The sequence below is a fragment of the Suncus etruscus genome, chromosome 17, assembly GCF_024139225.1.
Source record: "Suncus etruscus isolate mSunEtr1 chromosome 17, mSunEtr1.pri.cur, whole genome shotgun sequence".
Taxonomy (NCBI): Eukaryota; Metazoa; Chordata; class Mammalia; order Eulipotyphla; family Soricidae; genus Suncus; species Suncus etruscus.
Window position 1 is genome coordinate 26723229 of NC_064864.1, and position 12538 is coordinate 26735766.

The 12538-nt window shown below is 33.8% G+C and overlaps 1 non-coding gene across 1 annotated transcript; it reads right to left on the reverse strand.

The window, feature by feature from the left end:
• Positions 1-10605: 10605 nt before the first annotated feature.
• Positions 10606-10712, reverse strand: LOC125995312 (U6 spliceosomal RNA). The gene has a single exon (XR_007490856.1). It is a non-coding gene; the product is annotated as a U6 spliceosomal RNA (small nuclear RNA).
• Between the last annotated feature and the right edge of the window lie 1826 nt (positions 10713-12538).

The window sequence follows — 12538 nt, forward strand, 5'->3', positions numbered from 1 at the left end:
TTCAGAGTAATGAGTTCCAACTATCATTGTTATAGCAGTCCTTTCTTTCCTCTAACTTTACTTCCCTACTCTTAGTGCCAAGCTTCCTACCAATGTGAAGTTCACCTGGCCCTCATCTCCATTGAATTAAGTATATTTTTTAAAGTTGTAAAACTGTATTCTTAAAGAAATATTATCATCTAGTGCAAAATTACATAATTTTGAAAAGCAATAAAAGAAAATTTGCTTATTTATTTTCATGTGAAAGATACTCTCTTATGTGTAATATTCAATTATCTATCTAGCAATGTCTGTGTCAAATTTTATTGTACTTTAGGGAGCTCAATCATGTGAAAGGCTCCTGTTTAATGTCTATACAGTTCTCTGTTACAACATTATATATATATATTCATTTAGTTATTTATATTTAAAATCAAGATGATTAAAATTAAAACAATTCAATACAATGATTCCCTTAATCTTTCTACTTTTTTTCTTAGTAAACTGAAAAAATTTGAATGTTATAAATATTTAAGAATTTGGGGGAAAAATAAACGCATGTGTATTTTTTTAAACAATAACATATACTACTTTATGACAATTGTTATGATGTTGTGTAGCAATTCAACATTCTCATCTATATTGATCACCTATGAAGTGCCATAGTTGAATATGAAAATTTGAAAGATACTAATAAATGGCATTCTACTAAATACGTTGGAGGATGCCATTTGAACAAAAAATTTAAATAAGTGTGGTAAATATCATACTGTGGCTATGAACAAAATTATATAGGAATGCAAATGACTCTGAAAATTATTCTGCTCAGTAGGGCTTCCCTTAAGCAGTTACCTTTGATCTTGTTTATGAATATGGAATAGTCATTTCTTTGAAATTTTTTAAACAATTCAATATAGCAATAAATTAATGTCTCTTATTGCCTTCAAATTGTGCAACAACTTGTCACTATTTCTTATTTTTCCCATGTTGTTTAAGCAAGCTATCAGACAGTGCAAACTTTTTGAAGCTTTAACATATCTATACTCAATCACTTTTTTTTGTCTCTGAGAAAGCTATCTTTAGATGAAGAAATCCTCAGTGACTTGAAAGGTTACTCTGAACTGTCTATATTAATTTATTTAAGTAACTACTCTTTATAGGTGTTCAGTTTCTTCAAAGGAACTAATGATCTCTACTCTCAAGTTTCAATAAAATAAATGGAAAAGATGATATCTTAGGAAATATAGATACATATCTATCAAGGAAAATTAGCTTTTTTAAAATATACAAAGTTATGTATAAGACATCTGTCAGTGTCACAGCACTTTTTTTTATTATCCAGAACACCACCTATTAGGGTTAGAGAAAGGCCCTGTAATCCAGGTGTGGTTTTGCATAGCAAAACAGGCTAGGGAAACAAGAAATCGGGGAAGGGTCTTTGTTAGGTTTTTACCTAGATTCACTTTACATTATTTGCCTCTTCTGTTTAAAACAAAAGAAAAAACAATGAGAATTTTTTTCCTATTTTTCTCTCCTCGAAACCTCAGGCTGGAACCTCAGATGAAAACTCGAAGTATCAAAGTTTAAATTGTATATATCTTCTCAAAAAGTCAGCCTTTTTCATATCTTACATATATATTACAATTTTTTTCTCTAGACTTCTCTGAACATAAATATTAGAACCTTTCTACAAATACACTTAATTTGAAAATTCTGAAACATTCTTACACCAAAGCATTGTAATACGAGTCTAGAACATATGCATTCCATTTCATAAACTTTTCTAAACAAAATCACAAGAACATTTCTTCAGATACACACACACACACACACACACACACACACACACACACACACACACACACAATTGGTTTTTCCATGAGTTCTGCTATTTTTTAGGATAAAATGATTGATGACTTCAATTAACTTACCTGTGACACTGCTTCTAGCAGAAGGAGGGGGAGACTAGATTTGGGGGGTGGATACACCTAGAGATGCTCAGGGGTTACTCCCGTTCCTTTTCTCAAGAATTACTCATGGCAGCTTGGGGGATAACATATGTAATGCCATTGATCTAACCCAGGTTGACCATATGCAAAGTTAGTGACCTGCCTGCTGAATTACCTCTCCAGTCCCCCAAAGAAAAATTTGAAGTACACTAATACAACTTTGTTCTAATAAGTCCTGTCCTTAAAGTAAACCAATTAATAAAAAACTAAAACGTTAAGCTCTTTTAACAATCAAACTGTTTTTTTTTCTAGTTTTCTTTGGCTTTTTATTAAATATTTTGTATTTAAAACAGTGATTTAAATAAAAAACTAAAACGTTAAGCTCTTTTAACAATCAAACTGTTTTTTCTAGTTTTCTTTGGCTTTTTATTAAATATTTTGTATTTAAAACAGTGATTTACAAAGTTATTCATAGTTAAGTTTAGGACAGGCAACTTCTCTTCACCAATGTTCCCAGAGTCCATTTAATATCTTGCTCTTGCCCCCACCTACCATCATAACAAGCACCTTTTTAAGTTTGGTTATTAGAATTTGGGTCTCATTATTTTATTGTTGACTCGGACTCCATGGTTTGGATATTTAGTTTGGATACCATTAGTGCAACCCCTTGACCTCTGCCGTCTGTTATATTTGTTTTTCTCCTCCTCCATTCAATTTCTTTTCATCTCCTCACTGTACTCTGAGGCCAAGAATTTTCTAGACAAGCCTCATTTTAGCCATTGCATTTCTTTACTCAACTATTATAAATACCATATGTAAGTGATATCATTCTACATTTATCCTTTTTTCTGGAAGAGGTTCTCATTTCCATCTATGTTGCAGTGAATTGCATGGTATCATCATTCTGTTATACTCTAGCCATTCTATTCCAATTTAGTATAACTTATACATAGAAAAGTTATAAATTCATAATTTAGTGACATCAGTTCATAAAAACAATTGGTGCTTAATTTCATAGCTCTCATACAACTTCCTACTATCTCCACACCTCAATCCACATCGGTATACATCTATTTATATTTCTTTTTACCTGGTTTTACATGTCTGGCTATTAAGAAAAAAATGTTCAAGCTATATCAAGCATCAAAATCAGTTTAACAATTTAGACAGATCAAGGATCAAAGTCAAACATGCCAGCGATGGTGAAATAATAAAACCAGAAATTAAAATAGCTATTAGTAATATTCTAATGGGTCTGGGCAAGTAAATAAAATGGCATAGGAAAAAGAAAAATAATAAAAACACAGAAAGAAAACCCAAGAATAAATCAAAATATTTGCTTAAGACAATAAAAAATAATTAAATGAAGAATGCTTTGACTTGTTACTAAATTAGCCATAGATAAAAAATTATGCATTAAAGCTTTTTCTATACAATCTTCAAAATTTGAAAAAGAAAAATAACAATAACAATTATAGACTTGGAAAACTAAAAGTATAGCACCCATAATGAAAAGAAAGATAAAGAGAGAAAATAACATAAAATATATTAAACAATAACATAATTTTAATAAAATTATGTTAAGTATCAAACCACAAATTCAGGAAACTTAAAGAATGTTAAACAAAAATGTACAAATCTATAATAAGGCATAGCATTTTTCAATTACAACAAATTAAAGGCAAGGAAAGAAAATAAAGAGCCCAAGAAAAATAATCTTACCTATAAATTAAAATAAGAACAGTGTGTTAACTACCAGGTAATTATATAGTAATTAGGGCACAAGACAGGCCTATGCATGATTAGAGTTTTATTTATGGTGTGACATAGGCCATCTAAGCTTTGCTGTGTGCAATCACCTAGACCTTGGGTAATGCTAGCTGTGGCCCTGGAGGCCCTCAGTACTGTACTACCAGGATTTCCATATCAGCACTGAAAGGCCTGAATAGCATCACATCCACAGACTTTTATATTGCTGTCCAGTTGACTGAGAATCACCAATGAGGCTCCCAGACCTCCTGAGCACCACTAGGGAGAAATTCCCCCAGTAATAAAGAAAAGAAATGAAAAAAGAAAGAAATACATCTATTTCTCAATAACCATGCAGTTGAGAAGAGAGTAATTGAAGTTCTGAGAATAAAGCTTTCAATATAAAATTTCATATTCTGAGAAACTACTCTTCAAGGAGAAATAGTTCCAAAGATAGATATAAAAATGAGAAAATTTATTATCATGAAAATTATTTTAGAAGAAATATTAGGACAGAGTAATAATAAAGAAAGTAGGGTGTTTGCCCTACATATGTCCAACCCAAGTTCAATTTCTAGCATTTCATATGTTCCCTATATGATCTCTGAGCACAGATCCAGTAATAAGCCCTGAAAACCACCAGGTGTGTCCCCCAAAAGAGAAAAAATATTAACGCATTATAAGAAAATTATAGACCAATATTTCTCATGAATAAAGATGTTTAAAAAACTCATCCAATTTAGCAAATTGGATGCAATAACTTATAAAAAATTATGCTGCATAACCAAGTGGGATCCATTTTAGATATAATTTTTTAAATTCAACATTTGAAAATCCACTAATGTGATTTATCATATTAAGAAACTAAATAAAATGTTTAAAAATGAAGACAAGGGACCGGTGAGGTGGCACTAGAGGTAAGGTGTCTGCCTTGCAAGCGCTAGACCGCGGTTCGATCCCTGGCGTCCCATATAGTCCCCCCAAGCCAGGGGCGATTTCTGAGCGCTTAGCCAGGAGTAACCCCTGAGCATGAAATGGGTGTGGCCCAAAACAAACAAACAAACAAACAAAAAAACAAAAATGAAGACAAAATGTCCTTTCACTGCTATTGAGTATCTATGTAGAAATCACGAGTGAACAATAGTATCAAGAAAACATGGAGCTAGTAAAATTTGTTGTTTGTGAATTAAAGCATTGTAACATCCTAGGCTAGAATATGAATGTTACTTGCTTTCCAATATATTTAAATAAAAAAAAATTCCCCAAACTTCCCACCAATACCTTTTGTTGTTACCTCTAGTCTACTTCAGATGTGTAATCAAAGGTCAAAGATTTGTTGTCATTCTATACGAACAAGTCTCTAGTTTTATTTCTCCTTATATCATAGTTTAATGAGGTCATCTAGTATTTTTTTCCTTCTCCCTTGATTTAACACTGAAACTATAAACATTAAAGAAAACAAGTGATCTAAACTATAATTATAAAGTTAATTAAAATCTAACCACACTTAGATACTGGTGTTAAATTTTAAATGGTGCAATATTTGGAAAATAAAAAGAAGAGTAAAATTAATTTATCTTATCTATTAGACTTCAAGTGCAATTAATAAAAAAATCACATAATCATAGAATAAAACTCATCATGTCTACGTAAGAAATGTCAAATTAAAGTAGCAATATTTTCTTTTATTTTTAATTAAAATTACTTGAATATATTATATAAGATCAAATGTAATATAATATCAAAATGTCAAATAATATTATTCTTAGCAATGGTATTGTCTAGCATACAAATACATTAAGAGAAAATATTCTGAAAGTGTGCCCTATCAATTTGTACAAAGGAATGGTGGGGTAAAAGACTACAATAGTATACTTAGTGGATATGTAACAAGATAAACAAATTTAGCTGAAACTGCAACCCTTCAGACTGAAATATCATCCCAGTAGGAAAGGCTTTCTACCAATTTGAATGCATATTCAGTTTTTGAATGGAACTCAGCAGGACTAGCCACAGTGTGATAATGGCATGCTTACAGGTTTTAATCTTCAGAGCAAGCTTTTGACTGCTCTTGTCTTCACCCTAGAGGATTTTTCTCTACATATTTTTCATATGTGTATCTGAATCTAAACTAGTATCTAATATGTAGTAAATGTTCCTATACATTTGTTTATAAACACAATTGCTTAGAGAAAAACTTGCTGAGATATTTTGAAATAGAAACCCAGAAGAGAAAAATAAGCAGAAAAATTAGTTACAAATATATACTCTGAAACCTACAGGGAATTGTATTTTCACTTAGAAAGCAGAAAAAGACCGGCCAGCCCTAAGAAACATAACACATGTTTTGTTTTGTTTTGTTTTGTTTTTTTTCAGAATAAAAGTGTGAGGAGCTCCAGTGGGCCCATAGAAGTAGAAAAAAAAAATTCTCTATACTGTATTCCTTCAGCCAGGTTGATACCATACTGGCTTTTTCTCTTGTCCTTTTACAATGATAAAGCTTTCTTGAATCACAAAACCACAAGATGGTAGGCACTGAATTGAGCTCAGTTAGGCAGCATCTCCTTCCTAGCACTTTTATGTGATCACTGTTAAGGGGGAGGATAAGTCCCCCTCATTCCTTCAGCTCCTTGAGAGTCCCAAAGAGAGGCAGTGACCATGCAATTCACACAGGTGAGAGTGTAATCTGGCGCCAGAGGCCAGTGACCAGGAGACAGGTCTCCAGGCCAAGACCAGGGGCTTTGTTTAAGCAGAGTTTTTATAGGGTATCTTTCAAAGAAACAGGGTACATTATTTCAAACATTATCTTTTCTTATCTTGTAGCAGTAACAGTCCTAGGGGCTAGTGAAACATTAAAACATCAAGTGACATATAAAACAGGCTAGTAAAACAATGTCCTAGAGATTTACGTTGGCATCCCCCACATGGAGAAGGAACAAAGAAGAACATTCCTAATGAGTAAAGTCTGGTTACTTACTGGAATTTCTACAGACAGCAGTGAGGTGGGTAAACACATTGAGGGAAAAGCAGAGGCTCTGCTTTTCTGTTTTCCCTTTCAATCACAACCTGGGTTACTTGAAGAACTACTCCCAGAAAGTTTGTGTTATGACACTTTTTTGGTGAAAGACCTACATTAGTACCTATTTTTGATAGGCAAGAGAAATCCAAAGAGGGTGTGCTCTTTTTTTTTTTTAATAAAATCATTATTTAAGCATCATTATTACAAGCATGGTCATAGTTGGGTTTCAGTCATAAATATAACACCCCCTTCACCAGTGCAATTTAAAAACCTTGGAACAGAGTGGTAGCACAGTGGTAGGGTGTTTGCCTTGCACGCAGCTGACCCAGGACAGACATGGGTTGGATCTCCGGTATCCCATATGGTCTCCTGAGCCAGGAGCGATTTCTGAGCACAAAGCAAGGAGTAAGTGCTGAGAGCCACCAGGTGTAGCCAAAACCAAGCAACCAGCCAACCAAATAAACAAATAAAAATCCAAATTCAAAAGCCCAATTAAAATCAGTTTGTATTCTTCCAACAGTTGGGGCATCATGAACTCAGCAGCAAGAGCACATTAATTTTATCTCCAAGTGTTTTACAGGTTTTGTAAGAATCAGATCATTTCTGCCTTCACTACCTACATTATTTTAGATTGTGCGTATCATTTTAGAGCTGAGTAGTAAGTTTAATTAACTTTTTTTTCCATTTAAGTTAATTGTAGTTGCTCTTTGCTTTACACCATTTCAAATTAAGAAAGATTCTCTGAAGGTGGAAGATGAAGGTAGGAATGTTGCCAAATGTTGTAATTTGTTACAACTGTGCCAGATCTCATAATTGCCTTTGCAAATTTGTATTTCTTTTTTTTTTTTTCTGCGTATGATGTTTTACCTAAGGAAAGGAAATTAGACCAAGAGATAGAAACACTCTAGGAGTTTACACACCTTTGATGCCAGTGGAGTTCCCTGGGTAACTTATGTGACCTGGGGAAAAAAGGAGGGAACTTTGAAAAGTTAATTTGTTTGCTTTATCTATTTCTACCTCTGGCCACCTCAGGAGCAACTGGGAGGTTTAAGACTGTGGGCTTCTTTTTTTCGGGCTCCAGGATTTTCAGGGAACCGAGCCTGATTGACCGCTGAGAAGAGGGTGGGGAGGGTGCCGCCTTCCCCCGTTAAATAAAATTGCTGAACCCGAAAAAAAAAAAAAAAAAAAAAAAAGACTGTGGGCTTCTCTAGTAGGGCAAGCAGTCTTAAACAATGCCCAAGTCTTCATATTCATTTTCTTCATAGAAATAAATTTGAGAAGAGTTGGGAAGTAAAAACAGGTTTTATTTGGAAATTCTGAGGAAGGGAGAGGCTAAGAGAGAGAGAAGGAGAGAGAGAGAGAGAGAGAGAGAGAGAGAGAGAGAGCAAGAGAGAGAGAGAGAGAGAATAAAATTTATGAGATTGTGGGCTTCTCAAAAGGTATGAGAGCCCCAGTACATATGCCAGCATGAAAATATGAAAGCATGAAAGTGCAGATCACAAAAGAGGACATGCATACAACATGTGCTCAGGCACCATGTAACCAGGCAAGATATGTGGACAAATTATTCTATATTATTCTATATACTAATGCACATGAGTGTATCCTTTCTTCCAAGTTGGTTTACCTGTATTTCTTTCAACTTGCACCACATGAGGCTTTCTTCCTAGGTAAGAGTCCATTGCTGGATGGTGACCAAAGGGAAGGTTGGTACCCATTATCTTGACAATTCTTTCCCGCTGGAATTTTGTTCCTTCTGGAGCTTCTCTAGAAGGGTGCCCATTCTTCTTTAGATCTGTTTTGGCACCAGTTAATGATCTTATCAGGGGGCCACAGTGCTAGCACAGAGGATAGGGTATTTGCCTTTCATGCAGCTGAATTGAGTTTTATCCCCAGTACCCTATGTATTCCCCCTGGTTCTATCCTCTGCATACCATTTGGTACCTAAACACTCCAGGAGTGATTCCTTAATACCACTGGGTGTGCCTCCCTAAAAAAATGATATTATTAGGCCTTGGTCACAAGTCTTTTTTTATTTTAAAACATTCATAATACAGTTTTTTATTTTCCACAGATAAATATATTCATGATTGAGTTATAGTCATAGACTGTACTACAGACTTCACCAGTACACATTTCCTGCTACCAATGTCCCCAGATTCCCTCGCACTTTCCCGGTGCCCTCTTCCATTCTTGTCTCTGGGGCACACATTTCTCTCTTCATCTCTCTTGCTTTTTTCCCCTTTGGACACTTTGATTTTCAGGACAGTGTATATTTCCTCAAATCATTTTTTTTTTCAGTTTCCCTTCTCCCACACCCTTTTCCTTTTTGTTAGGCAGTTTACTTTCCTAGCAACTATCTACCTATCAATCTATCATCTGTCATCTATCTATCAATCATCTATCTCTATTTCTATCTCTATCTTTTTTCAATCATCTCTTTATATCTATCTTCTGTCTCTTTTCTTTTGTGACACTGTGATTTGTACTATTGTTAGTGAAGGAAAGGCTGCATGTCGACTTTATCCACTTTCACAACCCAATTCCTTACCAGAAATATCAGCAACAACTATAATTGTCATAGTAGTCCCTTCGCTACTGTAACTATATCATCACTCTTTGTGGCAAGCTTTCTACTATGTACTGAGCTTCCTGATCCTTTTATCTATTGTCTTTGAATATTATTACCATAGTATCTTCTAATTTTCTCATATCACATAGATGATTGAAATTATTCTATATCTATCCTTCTCCGGTGACTCATTTCACTCAGCATAATACTCTCCTTTTCCATTCATGTATGAACACATTTCATGACCTCATTTTTCTTAACGGCTGCATAGTATGCTATTGTGTAGATGCAGTGCAGTTTCTTTAACTGCTCTTCTGTTGGAGGGCACCTGGATGGTTTTCAGATTGCAAATAGTGCTCTGATAAACATAGAAGTTCAAAGGGCATTTTGTATCTGTTTAAGTGTTCATGGGGTATATTCATAAGAATAATATTGTGAGTCATATAGAATCTCAATTTCCAGTTTTTTGAGGATTATCCATATTGTTTTCCAAAAAGGTATATTTTCACCAGCAGTGAATGATAGTTTTATTCTCCCCACATACACACCAACACTGGTTGCTTTTGTTCATTGTGATGTGTGCAGTCTCTGTGGTGTGAGATGATACCTCATTGTTAGCTTGATTTGCATCCCCTTGATGATTAGTGATGTAGAGCATTGATGTACCTTTTGGCTATCTGTATTTCTTCTTTGAGGAAATGTCTGATCTTTTTTTTCTCACCATTTTTGGGTGGAGTTAGGAGGATTTTTCTTGTGAGAATCTGTTAGTACCTTGTATATCTTAAATATTAAGATGTACCCTTATCAGGTAGGTATTGGGTAAATAATCTATATCTTTTGAAGCCTTTGTACCTTCCACTGTTTCCTTTGAGGTATAGAAAGTTTTCAGTTTAAGGTAGTCCCATTTGTTTATCTTTGCTTCTATTTACTTAGCTAGTAATGTTTCATCCTTGAGATAATTTTAGCTTCAATGTCAGAATATGTTATCTATGTTTCCCTCTATGCACTGATGGTTTTATGTTTGCTATAAAGGTCATTAACCCATTATGATTTGACCTTTGTGCATAGTGTTAAAGGGAAGTTTGAGTTTACTTTTTTGTATGTAGTTGGACCAGTTTTTCCAACACCACTTGTTGAAGAGGGATTTTTTGCTCCACTTTGTATTTCTTGTCCCTTTATCAAAGATTGATTTATTGTATGTCTGGTATTGAATTCTATTTTATTCAACTGAGGATATGTATTTATTCTAATGAAATACTGTTTTAATGAGTATTACTTTATAGTACAATTTAAAGTTGGGGAAAGTGATATATACCATCTCCTATTTCTTTTTTTTTTTTAATATGGAACGCTTCATGAATATGCGTGTCATCCTTGCGCAGGAGCCATGCTAATCTTCTCTGTATCGTTCCAATTTTAGTATATGTGCTGCCAAAGCGAGCACCCATCTCCTATTTCTTAAGGATTGCTTTAGCTATTCATGGATATTTATTGTTCCAAATGAATTTCAGCGGTATATTAGCCACTTCTTTGAAAAATGTCATGAGTATTCTTAGTAAGATTACATTAAATCTGTCTGATGCTTTGGGAAGTACTATCATTTTAAGGATTTTAATCCTCCCAATCCATAAGCAGTGTATATATCTCCATTTTTTTTGCATCCTATTTTATTTCTTAGAGTATTTTATTATAGTTTTCTTTGTATAGGTCTTTCATTGTAAGGTGAATCTTTCATTGTAAGGTGAATCTAGGTAAAAGCCTAAAGAAAAGTGTCCTCCCACTTTCACTTCCCAAGAACCTCTTTCTTTGAGATGTAATACAGTGTTTTTCAACCTTTTTGTGCAAAGGCACACTTTTTTCATAAAAAAAAATCACGAGGCACACCACCATTAGAAAATGTTAAAAAAATTTAACTCTGTGCCTATTTGACTATATGTAAAGTAATTTTCTTGAATAGGAATCAAATAAACACAAATAAATTATTTTATAATTACTATATTATAAAATAATAAATGGTGATAATGATTTGGTCTATTTGTGAGCCGAAGCCGCATACTAAGTATGACATTAGAATTTTTCTCACGGCACACCAGACAATATCTCATGACACACTAGTGTGCTGCAGCACAACTGAAAACACTGATGTAAAAGCCCACTAGATAGTTGCTTTTGTATCTGATTTGACCTTTCCCCTCTTGATAGTAGGAGTTGGTTTGAATAAAGAGAGAAGTGCTGGCTTGGGGATTGGAGAGAGAGAACATGGCAGAGAAAGGCCATGAGGAGAAAGCAAACTAACTCTGATAAATCCTGTGATGACTGGCTTGGTTTTATTTATCCACTTCTACACTGCTTCATCAGACTTGTATCTAAATGGTTAGAAACATATTGCATGGGGCATATTGAGCAACTTGTGGAATTTTTTATTTTATGTTTCTCCTCTTTAATACAGTTAACTCTAAGGTAATTGATTTTTTGAGGCAACATTTTGAACAAAATTCTATTTTAATGCCTCTTTCTTTTCTTTCAACTTTTGTATATAAAATAATTTTATAGTCTGCCAATTTACTATACAAATTTGTAGAGGTATAATAATAGAGCCATTAGAATTTGTAAATATAAATATTATATATTTATAAACATACTTGGTATCAAACTTGACTTCTTACATTCCTATATGGATACTCTTGATATCTTTTTCTTGCTTAAATGCTTTGGCAAGTATTTTCAGACTATGTTAATGGAGCAGTGAAGGGGGGCAACCTTGTCTTGTTTCAGCTCTTAGCGGAAAGTCTTATAATTTTTTGAGAGCAAGTATATTTGTCATGGGATTATTAAAAATACCTTGACTATATTGAGAAAAGTTTCTGTATTTACATCTTATTGAGAGGTTTTTTTCTTTTATTATGAACTGGTGTTGAACCTTGTCTTTCTCAACATATACTGATATATCATATGATTTTTTATTTTTCTCTTATTAATGTGCTGTATTATAATGATTGGCTTGCATATGTTAAATCATCTTTGCATCTCTGGATTGAATCATATTTGATCATGGTATATGATCTTCTTGACTAGCCATTTGATCCTATTTGACAGTATTTTATGGAAGATATTTGCATCTGTGCTCATCAGGAATATTGGCATGTAGTTCTCCTTTTATTTGGTGGCATCTCTGTATGCATGCTTTTAGTATCAGGGTGATGCTAGTATCTTAGAAACTTTTTGGGAATGTGTCTGAATCTTTAATTTCCTGGAAAAGCCTGAAAAATA